Source organism: Macadamia integrifolia, chromosome 5, assembly GCF_013358625.1.
Source record: "Macadamia integrifolia cultivar HAES 741 chromosome 5, SCU_Mint_v3, whole genome shotgun sequence".
NCBI lineage: Eukaryota > Viridiplantae > Streptophyta > Magnoliopsida > Proteales > Proteaceae > Macadamia > Macadamia integrifolia.
In genome coordinates, this window is record NC_056561.1 from 21,411,967 (window position 1) to 21,428,748 (window position 16,782).

Here is a 16,782-nt window from a genome sequence, read left to right on the forward strand (position 1 = left end):
CGCAGCATCCACACTCTGGAACAGTCATTTTTCCCATAAAAGTAACATGGCCGTCAAAAAACCACCAAAAATGATAACTAGGGATTGAAGAAGTGATAAGCCCCTTTTACTCTCATGTAGGGGCTGAAGCTTGGGCTGGGGTCAGACCCTGGCCCGTTTAGCTCAGGCCCAACATAAATAAGAATTATTTGGGCTGCCCAGCCCAGCCCAGCCCTGCCCGGATCTCGGCCCACTTAGAGAATGCAATAACCGCTCTGAAGTCTGAACTCGGTGTACTAGCCACGTGTAGAGAACAGGAAAACACGTCATACATGCAAGAGACTCCAAAATAGACCACGTCATCCGGAGGATGACTTGTCAACACAATAGCAACGTGGCGGAGTGAGAAAGTTGTCATTCATTTCTAGTGAGTTGCTGTCAAAATCCCAAAATTCATATTTGTTTCTAGTGACTTCTCCCTTCAAAAAGAACACAAGTAGTGGATTCTGTCTTGGAAGGGGAAGGGGAAGGGGAAGGGGAAGGGGGGGGAGAAATGTCGAAGCTTCTCTGCAACTCGCATTTGAAGGCTCTCCGTCTCCAGAATTTCTCTGCCGTTTTACTGAATTCTCCGTTTCTGATTCAATGGAGTAGTTTTTCATCTCCTCATCTTCTTTTCGAGTGGGAATCGCAATTAGCTATGTCTCTCCCTAGCTTGTTGTCGAATCGACGACTTCTTCTTCAATCATTTCCCGGTTCAAATTTTCATAGGTACTTGTGAGTTCGACCTTTCAAATCGAGTGCTGCAACTACGAAGGAGAAGAGTAAGAAGGATGCCGAAACTTGTGATGAATCAGAAGCAAAGTCTCTGGGTGATAATGGAAGCTTGATAGGTTCCAAAGATGATTGCTATCCTAGCGGTAAATTTAAGTTAAAGGAATTTAGTGGATGGAAGAGATTTGTTGTGAAGCTTCGGATGCTTTTTGCATTCCCAGAAGGGCAGTGTGTTAAGCATGAAATTGCGAGGACAGGTTCAAATTGTTGTTCTCGTTCTTTAATAGAGTTACTGTAATTTGGCCAACATCTAGTTCAACTAAAACTAAAGCATGGAAAAAATAGGATTTAAAGTCTCAAATTCCTTATAACGTTGGAATGTGGTTTACCTTGTTGATTAGTTTTTCATATTGAATCAAAATATTTGCCTCCATTTCAAGTTGCAGAAAGCAAAATGAGATATTATTCCCATTCATTAAAACTAAACCTCCCCACCCCCCATCAAAATCAAAAAGAAAAAGAAAACCATTGCCGCACTATAATGCTGGTTACTTGTGGGATGTCATTCTAGTATCATGTGTGGACCAAGTAGTTTCAAACATTCGATGTATGGACACAGATTGCTTTCAACAGCATCTTAAGTCCCAGAAATTTGTCTTAAGATGATTACATGCCTAACATTTGCTCCAAGAAGTGTTAGTTGTGCTATATGGTTATGTTATGCTGATGTTAAATAATTTGGTCAATTTAATGTTTTCTTGTAATCAACTCTTATTGTGATTATCAGATTATGGTTTATACGGCATAAGACATTTAATCCTATTTTCTGAACTTTTTTCCCTCTGTTTTTGTCTCAGATATCTGATCAGCTAAAGAGTCGTTTTTCTTCAGGGCTATCTCTACCACAAATTTGTGAAAATTTTATAAAAGCAGCTTAAAGTGTGGGTGGGGCAAAGTTGAAAAGATACGGAGGCATATACTTGAGTTTAGGAAGTCAGGTAAAATCGTAAGTTTTTTTTTTTTATTTTAATTAGAGTGCTACAATATGTTTGATGATATTATCTCCAATTGTAGCAAGAGTGTGGACATTTATGTCAGTTTTGACACGTATACGAGGTGATTTAGATGTTAATAACTCCAGACATAGTGCTGCAAAGGCATCAACCTCACTTAGCTCTACCTCATTGTCTAGTAGGTTACTGAATTTCGTCAATCCTTTTGAGAGAGCTCGAAAGGCTATTTCCAAAGGTTCTCCTCATTGTGATGTTCATATATTATATAATTTGGAAGTGTGAACAGGAAGAGTTAAGAGTTTTCTTTGTTAGGTTTGTTTTGATGATCTTACCGAGTGAGCATGCAGGCCATGTGGGTATATATATATATATATATTGTTTCATTTTTTAGAAATTTGTGTAAGGGAGATATATATATATATATATATATATTGTGCAGGTTTGACATCTTATGTGAAGGTGTGCATTGATCTTAGTTTCTCTTTCCAGATCATCTCCTAATATTCTAGTTCAGTCAGGTTCCGAATAATGATAACTGAGATGGTGTTTTGTAATGGTATCTGTAGGTAAGCTCATTGTGTGTTACATCCCAGCATGCATAGAGAGAGTATTACATCGCTTGTGCTTGTGAAGAGCTATATGCTCCACCTAGTGCTTATTTTTCTTTGAATGGTTTGGCAGTTCAAGCATCATTCCTTGGGGGTAAGTTTATTTTTCAAGCCATCCTATGTTTGTAAATGGGCAGTCTAAATAACTTTAGGGATCAGAAAATACAGTGACTCAGAAGTTATTACTTCAAGATGGGTCAGCATGTTACCTATAGACTTCTTTCTGGGCCACCCATTTTTTTCATTGATGTTTTTTATCACAACCAATTGTTTAGTTCAATTATTATTATTTTTTATATGGAAGTTGTCTTTATGGACATATCAAATGTTTGAAGCAATTGCATTACATGTATGCGATGTGTGTGATATACCAAAAAATTTCCTCCTACAGTGAGTGAGGAATTCCATGTAGTGCTCCTAACATGAGGTTTTGTAGCTGAGAGGCATCTCTCCTTCCACACCCTGCAGTGGAGAACACTTTACTTTCAGAGTTGCCTCCCTCTTTTCCCTTCTGCAATTAATTAGGATGTATAAACAATGTTACTCATGTTTTGATGCTTATTCATGATCTCTTCACTAACATGCAATTCAATAGCATCTCCAAATGGTTTGCTGGTGTTTTTTGAGAAAGTAGGGATTGACCCTCAGGTGCAACGGGTTGGATAATATAAAAGTGTTGCAGATCAACTAACGCGCAAGGACATGTCAAAAGAAAATTGTGAGATGTTGACTGCATTGCTTGAAAACATCTATGGCAATTGGCTGGATAAAATTTCTTTGTCTAAAGTTTCTTCTTACACATAATGGTTTTTGATTTAATTTATTGAACATCAAGGTTGGATTTGCACATTTCTCGATCTTTTTAATTCAGGGAAAAGCAGAGAAGATATTGAAAGCTTCATTAATGAAGGAGTTTACCAAATAGAAAGGCTGAAACAAGGAGGTTGGATAACAGATATACATTATGATGATGAGGTAAAAAAAATATTACCATCACTATTTATTGGGAGTAGAGGATGTAAGATGTTTGATAAATCAAGATATTCAGTATGAATTTGCTACAGAGTATTAGGAGGATGCAGCACTGCTTATTCTTAATGATGTTTTCCACTTCTTGAATTTAGAAAGTAGTGAAGGAGGAAAATTCCTCAAGAAATTTTTTTATGACAGAAACCAGGGGATTTTTTTTTTTTGTCAGCAAAGTTACTTAACCTTTTTGTTAATGTACTGCAGGAGGTAGATTAGTCATAGTGGTTTTGTGGTTTGTGTGTAATTTACGCAAAAGTACATCTGTACATCACCTCTTGTCCTTGCTGGTAATTGTTTATTTTTTCATTAGTTATAAATACATTATAGTGCTCGTGGTTAGGAGGTAACTATGATCTCTAACCATGAGCCCTACTTTCTTCTTCTTTTTCTTATTCTCAGTATGATAGTTTCTGGTTAGTACAATCCTGATATTGTATTGTACCATTGTATCAGAGCTCTATTAACCAGTGACTAAAGTTTCTCCTTGCTGTTTTCAGAGTCTCAAGTTTTTGTGGCTGTATCCGGCAGTTATTACTGTTTTTATCTCTAAAAGCTTTTTTTTTTTTCCCCCAAGGTGAATAATCAATTCATTACCAAGAAGAAAGGAGAAAAAGGGAATATACAGGGCCCTTAGGGGAAAAATAAAAAATTATGCCTGACAACAGTGGCCAAAAAATCCCTTTAAAGGTGTGGGGAGGGGGGGAGCTGAAGAATGGAGAGGAGAAGACCCCATGACAACAATGAGCCTGTTCCTTGGGGAATCCCTAACAAGGTTGGGGGAAGGAGGGGGGAGGGAAGAGCATAAGGAGTTTAGAATTAACATCAAAGAAGATGGCATTCCAAATCTTCTCAAGAGAGCGGAGTTCTTGGAGATACAACCAAACAACTTGATCAAAAAAAGTGAAATAAACATATACAAGACATGGCAACAAGCTCACAAACATTTTTGTTCTATGAGAAGATACATCGATAGAAAGAAAAATATTTCATGGACCAATAAGTTCTTCATCATAATTCCAACTTGTACACTGAAGATAGGATATTAAAGTTGAAAGGTGAAAAAAAAGAACCACAAGTGGGGAATGATCTGACTTGTGATTGCTAATGCCAAGTGGCGATTTTTGTAGACCATTGATGATGGGAGAAACTAATTACTAGGAAAAACAAGTTGACTAGTATTTAAGGTGCCAAGTGGCGAGATGATCTTAAGGCCTTGCTTCTCTTCTTGGACACTTAAGACATAACTCTTGATCTTTTTTTTTTTATTTTTCTTCAATCAATGCCCTAAGATATATATATATTTTTTATTTTTTTTATTTTTTTTATTTTTTAGAGTTTGGTACAAATGAAATTGCACTTGAACATGCCGAGTTGCCTATGTATCCCTTATGAAAAATCAGGTCAAACGTAGTTCAAGTGTATCCTGGACTTAAACATAATATTTTTTTAGTTGATCTATATTAACCAAACCTGACAATTCATTTCCACCCAAAGAGTAGTACAACTTTTCCTGGCAAGACTTTCTTCACTGTGAATGGACCACTCTAATTTGGTCGGAACTTTCCTCGAAGATCTTGTGTCGGTGCTCTTTGTTCTCTGAGAACCAAATCTCCGACTTTAATGTTGCAAGGACGAACATTTTTGTTAAATGCTCTTGCCATTCTCAATGATAGTTTTTTAAATTGTCCATAGCTTTCATTCTTTTTTATCCAACATATTGAGTTCATCATATTTAGCCTGTATCCATTCTCCTTTTGGTAGCTTGCTTTTTATGAGGGGACTTGTATCTCAATTGGCAACATGGCTTCCATTCCGTAGACAAGGGAATATGGAGTTGCCCCTATAGAAGTGCGAATCGACGTCCTATATCCTCAAAGTGCATATGGTAAGTGATCCGCCAATCTCTATGTGTATCTGCCATCTTATGGAGAATTACTTTCTTATTCTTATTAGCTACTTCTACTACCCCATTTGTTAGTGGGTGATAAGTGGTGGATCTATGCCATTCGATTCCAAACTTGGTGCAAAGTTTATCGACTTGCCCTCAAAAATGAGTGTCTTGGTTAGATATCAGTTGTTGCGGGATTCCATGTCGACAAATGATGTTCTCTTTAATAAACTTGGCCACCTTCGCAACAGTGAGGACTGAATATGACTGCTTCCACGCATTTGGTGAAATAGTCAATTGCTACAAATATGAACTCATGACCATTTGATGCTTTGGGAGTAATTTTTCCTATAACATCAATACCCCATGTAGAGAATGGCCAAGGGGAATTAAGTGAATGCAATTCCGTTGGCGAAATATATATGACATTGGAAAATATCTGACATTTGTGGCACTTCCGAACGAAATCTACATAGTCTGCCTCCATTGTGTGTCAATAATATCCTAATTTCAAGATTTTTTTGGCTAGCATTCTTGCATTCATGTGAGGTCCACAGATTCCTTGATGTATTTCTTCTATAATAGTCTGTGCCTGTTCTGCATCCACATACAATAAATGGATTCCATCGAACGATCTTTCTTACAACAAATCGCTTTGTAATGTGAATTGAGTGGCATATTTTTTGAGAAACTTCTTTTCCCCTGATGTTGCTTCCATAGGATATTTCCCTTCCCTGATTAAGTCCACAATAGGAGCAAACCAAGATCTTCCATCTGTTGTCAAGGCATTCACTAAACTGTGATAGATGGGCTTTACCTTTCTTTCAACCAGAAAAAGGTCTTACTTGGGCCATAGGACTACACTCAACCATTGATGCTAATGTTGTAAGAACATCGGCGAACTAGTTGCTATCTTTCTGAAAGTACTCAAAAGAGATTTCTTCAAAGTACTTAGAGATCTTCTCTAGATATTCTTGATAACGCTTCAATTTCTCATCTTTGGTCTTCCATTTCCCTTGAGTTTGGCATATTACAATGAATGAGTCACCAAACACTCGGATTCTTTTTACTCCAATTGTTAGAGCTATCTCCAGGTTGATTGCATGTGCATCATATTCAGCAATATTATTGATGCATGGAAAATCAAGCCGAAACGATGAAGGAAAATATAGCTCGTCGGGTGTTATTAATAACACTCCTGCCCCAAAACCTCTTTGATTGGCTGCTCTGTCAAAATATAATTACCATGTATTAACAGAGTTTTCTTCTTCAACCATCATGATTTCCTCATCTGGAAAAGCATCATTTAATGATCTTCCATCTTCCGTGGGGTGTGCAGACAAATGATTTGCAATTGCCCTGCCTTTGATAGACTTCTGATTGACATATTTAAAGTCAAATTCTGAGAGTAATAGCAACCACCTTGCCATTCTACCAGTGAGTGCAGGCTTTTCGAATAAATACTTGATAAGATCCATTCTAGAGATCAAGTGAATTGGATATGCCACCATATAGTGTCGTAACCTTCTTGTTGCCCAAACAAGAGCTATGCAAGTCTTTTTTAATGATGTATACCGAACTTCATACTCTAAGAATTTCTTGCTCAGATAGTAGATAGCCTGCTCTTCTCCTTTTGCCTCATCTTTCTGAGCTAACATGGACCCCATCGAGAATTTCCCTACTGATAAATATAACAAAAGTGGTTTTCCCTATACTGGTAGCATAAGAACCTGTGGCATAAGAACCTATTCATTGACTTTGCCAAAGGCTTCTTGACATTGGGAATTCCACTGTGTGGGCTGATCCTTCTTCAATAACTTAAACACTGGTTCACAAATAATGGTCAATTGGGCTATAAAACGGCTGATGTATTGGATGTGACCAAGGAATCCTCGTATTTCCTTCTCAGCCTGAGGTGCAGGCATGTCCCTGATTGCTTTGATCTTGATAGGATCCACTTCTATACTTTTTTCACTTACAAGAAAGCCTAATAAATTTCCTGCCTTTGCACCAAGCGCACACTTCTGAGGGTTTAATCGTAATTGAAATTTCTTGATTCTTTCAAAAAACTTCCCTAGTGCTGAGATATGCCCCTGTTTGTCAATAGACTTGACAATCATATCATCACCGTAGACTTCCACTTCCTTGTGAATTATATCATGCAAAATAGCAGTAGCGACTCTTTGATATGTGGTTCAAGCATTCTTTTAGACCAAACGACATTACCTTATAGCAATAGGTCCCCCAAGGGATGGTAAAAGCAGTCTTTTCCATATCTTTAGGATGCATGTTGATCTGATTGTATACTGAAAACCCATCCATAAATGACAATAAGGCATGTCCTGCCGTACTATCTACCAACACATCAATATGGGGCAAAGAAAAATCATCTTTAGGACTGAATTTATTTAAATCTTTGAAATCCACAAACATTTTGACTTTTCCATCGTTCTTTGGAACTGGAACAATATTGGCCAACCAACGGCGGTATTCTATGACTTGTGTCATGCATTCCATTACTTAATTTCTTCTTCTCTAATCTTTTCACTCCATTTAGGCCGCATTCTTTTAGCCTTTTGTTTGATAGGCTTTGCATTTGGATACGTAGGAAGTCAATGCTGCACTATTTTTGGGTAAATGCTATACATGTCTTTATAGGACCAAGTGTAAACCTCTGCAAATTCTTTTAACAGACTGGCCATTTGTAAGGTTTCTTCTTCATTCAGGGTTGCACCAATTTTAATTTCTTTAGGGCATTGATCGGATCCTAAGTTAATGAGTCGAGTGTCCTCTGTTATAGGTTTAGCTCTTTTTTCTTTTGATTGTTTTAACAAGTCATGATATTCATCCATTATTTTATTAAGATCATCATCAGAAAGAGACAAATCATACTCGAAATCAGAATTTTCATTGATAGATGGAAAGACTATAGACTCAACATACTGAAAGTACGGAATTTTATTAACAGAAGGAAATTCAGAAAAAGTACAAGTAAAAGAAGACTCGATAACAGAAAGGGAATCTTCAATGTACTGTGTGGTGATTTTTGAACCGATTGGACCCTGAGTCTTAGTGAGCTTGAAGTCATATCCTGCACTGGTCCAGTTGAGCAAAGGTTCGTGGGCTAGATGAATCAATAGATATGGCATTGTCCCTTCCTCTACTTCTTTAGTGGTAATAACATCTACCTCAAGGGTGTTGTTGACACCACTACTTTCACCATTTGTAAGATTTTAGACCAGGGAGTGTTTCGGGGTTATCTGGGTTGGTAGGGGATGAATTTTAGGGTGTTTGGGCTAGGTGGGGGATTTTTCCAGGTTTCTAGTGGGACTGTCCGTGTGTGCGGCATATATGCGGGAAGGTGTATTTTTTGGGGATGATTACTAGAGATTCGTCAGCCCAATTTTGACGTATCATATGTTGTTGGAATCACGTTTTCAAGAACTATTTATCTATGAGGTCATCTTGATCAGATTCCTTTATATATAAAAAGTCAAAATTAGACCTTCCTCTCTCCCGCACAGGGATTCTAGGGTTTTGGATAGGTGGAATGTTTCCATCAGCATCTCTGTCTGTCGGAAGTTGGAAGTCACGTCCAAGACCTATATTTCACTATAGCTAGAGGAGGGTGACAAAATTGGGTGTCTACAACATCATTATAGGGATTTGCCAAGTTATCTAGGATCATTTCAACTTGTTCTTTTTTAGTAGGTCGAGATGTCATCATGCCAGCCTTATCTCGAAACCTTAGGAGAAACTCAGTGAAACCCTCACCTGGAGTCTGTTGAATAGTTTCTAACTCCATCGAGTTATATCCAATTTAGTGTTGTAAGAGTACTGCTTGGTGAATGATTTAATGATTGTTGATCAATTCTGTGTCTGGGAAGGGTCTAACTGAGTTAACCAATGAAGAGCTGGGCCCGAAAGAGTAAGTAAAAATGCTTGCCCCATTTGTTCTTCAGTAAATCCCCATGATATGGAAATATTAATGAAGATCTTCAAGTGTGCCTCGAGTCGCCTTTGCTGTTAAACTTATCAGTGTTCCATTTAAATTTCTATGAAATTCGAGCTACGAGAAAATGGACCATCTCATCAGTTTCTGTGGCTTGAGTGTCTACGAATTTTCCCTTCTGCAGCAACTATTTAAGTCTTTCTAATTTTCCCTCATCTTTCTTTCCCTTTCAGTTTCAGGGGGTTCAGTTGGAAGATTTGGTCGGGTTTCTTCTTCATCATTATCGACCACAAGCTTGGTATGGTACGAGATGCATTGGACCTCATCTTGGTCCACTCCTGTTCTCCTAGAGTTAAAATAAGTTTAGTTTGTTGCTGAGGGTGCTTGGTCCACTCTTCCAACTCTAACTGCATTATATCCATTCACCTTTTCTCTTGGGCTTCTGGTTGACTTCCCCTAGTCGGATCCATACTTGCCAATCGTTCAAATGACGCTAAGCTAAGTGAACTTGGTGGAGTGAGTTGAACAATAAGTTCCACCGTTGGTAAGGATCTCTCAGGGCTGACTCGGACCAAAGGGTTATCTTGACAGGTCCACATAGACAGCGGGGAAATTTTTTGACACAGAATTGTGCCTGACCTAAACAAAGAAATTTAATTTTTATATTTATATTTATATTTATTTTTATTTATTTATTTATTTTTATGATGCACACACAAAATTACTCCCTCCCAATAATAAGTGTCTAATTTTGGCCCAATCTTCAGTTAATATTCACACATTTTTTTTTAGGAGGGCCCAAGTTAGACATAAATTATGCTTTGGGAAACAAACAAGTTGGTTCATGTAAGAACAACCTCATAGCTGATTTCACATGGGTATTTTGTTTCTCCTCATCATGAAAATACCTAATCATTCCTGAGTCTTGGATTGGTTGTGTGGAACATTATCAGTTTGGAACACGTGCCAATATAATGTGGTGAAACGGGAATCACCCCACAGACATGGTTGTGTGAACTAAAACCGATATAGTTACATCTCTCAATTCCCAATTGTTAAAGAACACATTAGGTTTAAACATATACAGGAAAAATCTCATCTGAGATGAAACAGGCTAGAAGGGTTCTAACTTGAACCGTAAACAATTACTGAGTCAGTTTGTGGCGTACCCTAGTCGTTCAATGATCTAGTTCCTAAATGATGTGATGCAATGGGTAAGGCTGTAGGACAGAACAAGGCCACCCTTGATAGAACCGATATACCTATCACTGAAAGCAAATCATGGGTATGTGGTTCATTTGATATACCAGATGGTACTGTATCAAGGGGTGTGACTTTGCCGGTGATTGTCCATGACATTATATGGGTTCAGTCGGCTAACCATAGGGGTCGGTGTATCCGTGAGTGAGTGTGTGCACAAGTGTAGTGCAGAGGTGGCTATGGGTTAATCTCAGAATGGCCAGATATGTTCTATTACCCTGAGGGTTTCGAACTATCGACGACCATCCTCGTCAACCAATTTCACTTCGAGCACTCTTATGTAGGGCATCATTTGATCTCAAAGTACTTAGTATATCGTGCACTGACCTCCCCGAGGGTGCGAGCAATTCAGGGAGTACCCTCGTCAAGTGATTTCACTTCGAACACGATGCATGATGCAGTTAGCAAGCAATATACAAACATGTTTACACACAATAATGATGAGGGGGAGAAAATTCTAATGTTCATTGTAAGCCTCTGGTATAGAAAGTTTGACATTCCCCAGTGGAGTCACCACTGTAAGGGGAAATACCTTTTACTCTTTCAGTTTATTTCATCTCACCTGGTTTGCCCAACAGGGGTGGTGAATCATCTCCAAATATGTCTGGTGACTATGGGGGGATGGAAAAATCATGATTTTTGGAGTCGCCATCTAGGATTTAGGGCCTAGAACCCTATTGTGGAGCCCAATTTTGATCGAGGGATCGAGCTCGATTAGGGGATTGGATTCCTATGAAAGGAAGAAATCCCCTAATTTGACTTCATATTTTGGTATGTTGGTCTATGTCAGGTTACAAGTGTGGGAAGGTGTTAGGCACCCACCTCGCCTGGAATTTCCAGTCTTTCTACTGAAGGCTTAGATTTCGAATATTCTCTCCCGAGAATTTTAACAACTTAAGCTAGCATAGAAGTCTTATTACGTGAAATAACGCAATTGCATATATATACACTTGCATGAAAAAATTGTATAAAATTATTGAAATATCACATGAAATGTAGATCTATATTAAAACCACATGAAATAATAAAATCTACATAAAATAATAGAAAATGCAATTACCTTATCTACATACACGTACAATGCCCCATGACATGACAATTATGATCGTTATTTTATGTGAGGAACGCATGCAATAACACATAAAATGATGAAATAGAAAGCAACTTATCTACAGATGTGTACGATGCTCATGACATGATAATTATGATCGTTATTTTATGTGCGAAAGACATGTGATAACACATAAAATGAGGAAACATATTACATTCAATGTACAAAGGCTAAAATTAATACATGAAATGATAACAATAAATCATTATTTTATACAATAGACACATAAAATAGTATATGCGGAGATGAGGTACGTATTATGCATGCAAATGAAATTATGATATAATATTAACATGATAATAACTGATGAAAATGGTGAAATTTCTGATAATTTTCCTTGACTCAGGGGGAACGATTTATTTATTTTTTCTTTCTTGGAGAAATTAAAAACTTCTGGCACTTGGGTAAGAAAGTTGACAGGGTTTCTATGTAGGGTGTGAACATGGATTCTGGTTTTTGGGAATTTAAGCAGGGCTTCCACACTATATTCCTAGAATCGGAATCAGTTGTGGCAATTCGGGCAAAGCTTCTGCGCCGTATTCTTAGGGTTGAAATCAGCTTTGGAAACTTGGGCAGGGCTTCCTCGCCGTAATTCTAGGGTTGGAATCAGCTGTGAAAATTCAGGCAGGGCTACCGCGCCGTAATCCTAGGGTTGGAATCAGCTATGGTAATTTGGTTAGGGCTTCCGTGCTATAATTCCTAGGGTTGGAATCAGCTGTGGAAATTTGGGTAAGGCTTCCATGTTGTGTTCTTAGGGTTGGAATCAGCTGTGGAAATTTAGGCAGGGCTTCTGCGCAGTATTCCTAAGGTTAGAATCAGCTGTGGAAATTTGGACAGGGCTTCCGAGTCGTAATGAAAATATTGAAATCAAATACAAAAGAACTTAAACAGAAGTTCCATACTAACCTGATATGGACGACGTGGACTTCCGAAAATAGGGTAGGACTCCGTTAACTTCAGTAAGCTCGGCTCAGACTTTCTACAGACTCTCCTCTCTTTGTAAGGTCTTTGGAACAGGGTTTTTTCTTTAGGGGTTCTTTTTTTTGTCCGGGTTCTCTCGGTGACCCGATGTCACTATTTATAGAAGGAATGAGGCATCTGTGTAAAAATTCTATGTAAGGGGGTTTAGGAGAGTGTAAAGGGGGGTTAAGGGTGTGTTAGGCCTTTACACATCTGTGTAGGTAAGGCCTTACACTGATGTGTAAGGGCTTGCACTCATCCGTGTAAGGCCCCTCCCCCTTGTGTCACTCTAATATGCTTCCAAAAGTGCCGTGGCACCCCATTATGCTTCCAGGTATGCCCGTAGCTTGGGCGGCAATAGCCCTACGTGGTTACAATGGAAATTTTATCACCTGAGGAAAGGTGACAAGTTTTGGTTGGGGTTTGGTTTAGGGTGGTCAGATTTGGTGTGGTTTAAGGTTTGGCTTGGGTTTGGTTTAGGGTTTGGTTTGGGTTTGGGTTTGGGTTTGGGTTTGGGTTTGGCTTTGGCTTGGGTTAGGGTTGGGTTTGGCTTGGGTTTGGGTTTGGTTTGGCTTGGTTTAGAGTTTGGCTTGGGTTAGGATTGGTTTGGTTTGGTTTGGTTTAGGGTTTGGTTTGGGTTAGGATTAGGGTTTGGTTTAGGTTAGGGTTTGGTTTAGGTTTAGGGTTTGGTTTGGGTTTAGGGTTTAGTTTGGGTTAGGGTTTAGCTTGGTTTAGGCTTTGGCTTCGTTTGGTGTTTGGGTTTGGGTTTGGCTTTGGCTTTGGGTTGGTTTTGGGTTTGGTTTGGTTTAGGGTTTGGCTTGGTTTAGGGTTTGGTTTGGGTTTGATTTGGGTTAGGGTTTGGCTTGGGTTAGGATTTAGTTTGGTATGGTACGGTTTGGTTTAGGGTTTGGTTTGGGTTAGGGTTAGGGTTTGGTTTGGGCTGATTTGTTTTAACCAGTTCAAAGTTCAGGTAGGCAATACGACACATTTGGGTATCTGTTTTTTCCGTACAAGATATCAATGAGACTGCATTTTTGAATGCTAACCAATGAAACGGGAATCGAGCGCATGCTAGGCTCGATTGTCGTATTCTGGAAAAAGGTATCAATGACCACTTTCGGTCACCCTTCCCACATCATTTTAAAAATATATGGCTGAAGTCCTAACCGGTCTTACGCGCAATTGTATTCAACATGTTCTCGTTAGGTTGGGATAGCTGGGATAGTCTGGACTTGTGCCGAAAATTGTATTTCTTTCCGAAAGAGAGAATACATGTTTCATCATTGCCCGTAATTCATCATTGCCAAGGGGGGACAAAATTTGGAGTCTACAAGTCCTTATAGAGTTAATTTGACAAGTGTTAGAGAAGAAAAGTCTATTCGCTCTTTAAAGCATCAGAACAAGAACTTCTCTCTTTCTTGCCCTCTCGACTTCGCCGAAAGCACCTTCTGTTCCTTCATGCTCTAATTGTAGATCTACCCTCTTGTTTTGATTGTAAGAGCTTGTCCTCCCCTTACTATGTCATTTTCATCCGCGGTTGGAAAGGAAAAAACTTCCCTTGCTTGATTAGAAGAAACAACAACTTCTTGCTTCGCTCCTTCTAGATAGATCTTTGGATTAAGTAAGAAGGAAGAAGATACCTCTGATTCAATCGAGGTCTTTAAAGCCTTTTTCTATGATATGTGCTTTTGGATTTTAGGATAATCTGCCCTTTGTTTCTAGTAAATATGTGGACATAGTTAAAAGATTTGTATAATTGTGTTGTGACTAGTGTAAGAACTATAGGAGGTAGGGGGGTGAATTTCCAATTACAATTGGATTATATCAAGGATCAGTATTAAGCTTATAATTGTTTGTGCTTATCATAGACCATTTATGTTAGATCAAACACGAAGAAATACGAAAATAAATACACAAGATTTGCAAGACATAGAGATTTAACGAGGTTCACACACTGGGATGGTGTGCTACATCCTCAGGCAAAGAAGAAGATGTTTTCACTATACAGAAAAAATATCACACCTAAGCAGCGACGAGAAAACTCGCCCTAAAACCCAAGCTCGAAAAAACCTCCCAAAATACAATGACTTTCTCAACAAGACAACAATACATTATATACTTTAAGTCATGGGTCGACTCATCATGTCGCAGTCGAACATAGCCCCTGCACCTCCATACGAGATCAGCCCAACCCCTCTGCTTTCTTCACAAATCTCAGAAAACTTTCCATTTGGGTCACCACCAAAATATGTCAGAGCCGGTCAATCTTCAAAACAGGTCAAGAATTCGCAATAAACTTTACAATTTAACTACACATTCAAGATCATACTCATGATATATACTTTTTGCTGATGATATTGTTATGGTGGATGAGTAACATTAGGACTGAAAGTAGTTAAAACTGATGAGAGACTGCGAAGTGAAGATTTTGGGTACCTAGGTTCAATCATAAACAAAGGAAAAATAGATGATGATGTTGCACAAAGAATTAGAATAAGGGTGCTTCCGGAGTGTTGTGTAATGGACACATTGAAATTTTTATTGGAGAATTATATGACCGGCAATGATGTATGGAGTTAAGTGTTAGGAAGTGAAGAAACAATGTATAAACAAACTTAGTGTAGCTGAGGTGAGGATGTTGAGATGGATGAACGGTAAAGCAAGAAAAAATAAGGATTGAACAAATTAGAGCTAATGTTGGAGCATCTCTGATACATGATAAATTGCAAGAAAGTCATTTGAGGTGACATGGATATTTGCAACAGAGGCCTTTGAATTTTCCAGTATAGAAGAGTGATTTTATTCAGATTGAAGAATCTAAAAGAGCCAAGGGTAGGCCTAAAATGACTCTAGGAGAAGTGAGGAAAGACATGTATAGCGTAAGACTATTAATGAGTATGAATTTTAGTAGAGCTGAACGGAGAAAAAGTATCAATGTAGCAAATCCAATTTAGTTGGGATAAGGCTTAGTTGAGTTGTACAAGAGAGAGGCAAGAAAACAAGTACTAGTAATGGTCCACTTTTTACAATATTGATGTGCCATCTGGTAAAATTAGTACCATCCTTAGTTCCTTAGCAAAAAAATTGTTCTAAGACCCAGCAAACAAAATTGTTCTGAGATCCACCCTTTTGCTGCAGACAAGTTATCCAACAAATGCTTTCACCACCTCAACTTCCTCAATGTTTTAAGGCTCTTTGGAAAAGTTTAATCCTGGAAAGGAGTTACTGGATCAACCTTCTTGGAGTTGTAAAAAGCAATGAGGCCTAGAAAGTAAATATTTAGTACTACTATTAAAATCAAAGGATATACCTTACATACCCATGGACTTCAAGGGAACAACCACTAAATTTATATTAACCTCATCTATTTTAGTAATCAACTCCTAGTAGTTTGGATGTGGCTTATCTGCGCTTGTTGTCTTTGTTCCTATGATGCTAAACCAGACTTGTAATGAAATAAGAATAAGAATTATAAGAACTGCGTTTTTTTTTTTTTTTTTTTGGAGTGGGGAGAGAGGATACAGCGATGTTACATTCCTTATAACCAGGAGCGTTGGATATCATCTATTAAATTCTATCAGTAACTGATAATAGGATCCAAGAACAAATAATTTGAAAAATCTATATATACTCCATAGGATGGGATGAGTAGAAGACTCGCAGCTGACCAAGGCAATACAAGCTACAAATCAGAGATATCAGTGTGTGATAGATAATTCGGTTGACTCACCCTCTTTCCCAAGAAAGATTCTCTATTATCTATAGGGACTCAAGTTCTTGATGGAGTTGAGTTCCTATGTCATGATGTTGAACTGGCATCACTATTAGAAATTAACATACACCTATGCTTTATATGTGGAGTATATATCACATACCATGGGGGTATTCTTTTTGTTCTTTTCCTGATAGGTAGGGAAGGGAAGTAGTAACAGCCAGGAGGCTTCAACTCAAGACCTGGTGAGAGTGAGCTTTTTGTGAACCACAGCTCACCAATTGCGCTAGGCAGTTGTTGTTGCATGGGGGTATTCTTGTCCATTCCCCTACAGTACATTGTTATTCACGATAGCTTAGTTCTTTGTTGGTTGAATTCCCTAGTTAGACTACTGTTTAGTTTCCTAAGTTAGAGATAGACTAGGATTATGTTTTCTGTTTCCGCAAGGACTGGACATCCTTTTTGTAATTGGATATACTTCTATATATATATATATATA

The 16,782-nt window shown here is 38.3% G+C and overlaps 1 pseudogene; it reads left to right on the top strand.

Annotated features, from left to right (window-relative positions):
- Positions 1-532: 532 nt before the first annotated feature.
- LOC122077953 lies at positions 533-3,616 on the top strand (annotated as a pseudogene).
- The last annotated feature ends 13,166 nt before the right edge of the window (positions 3,617-16,782 follow it).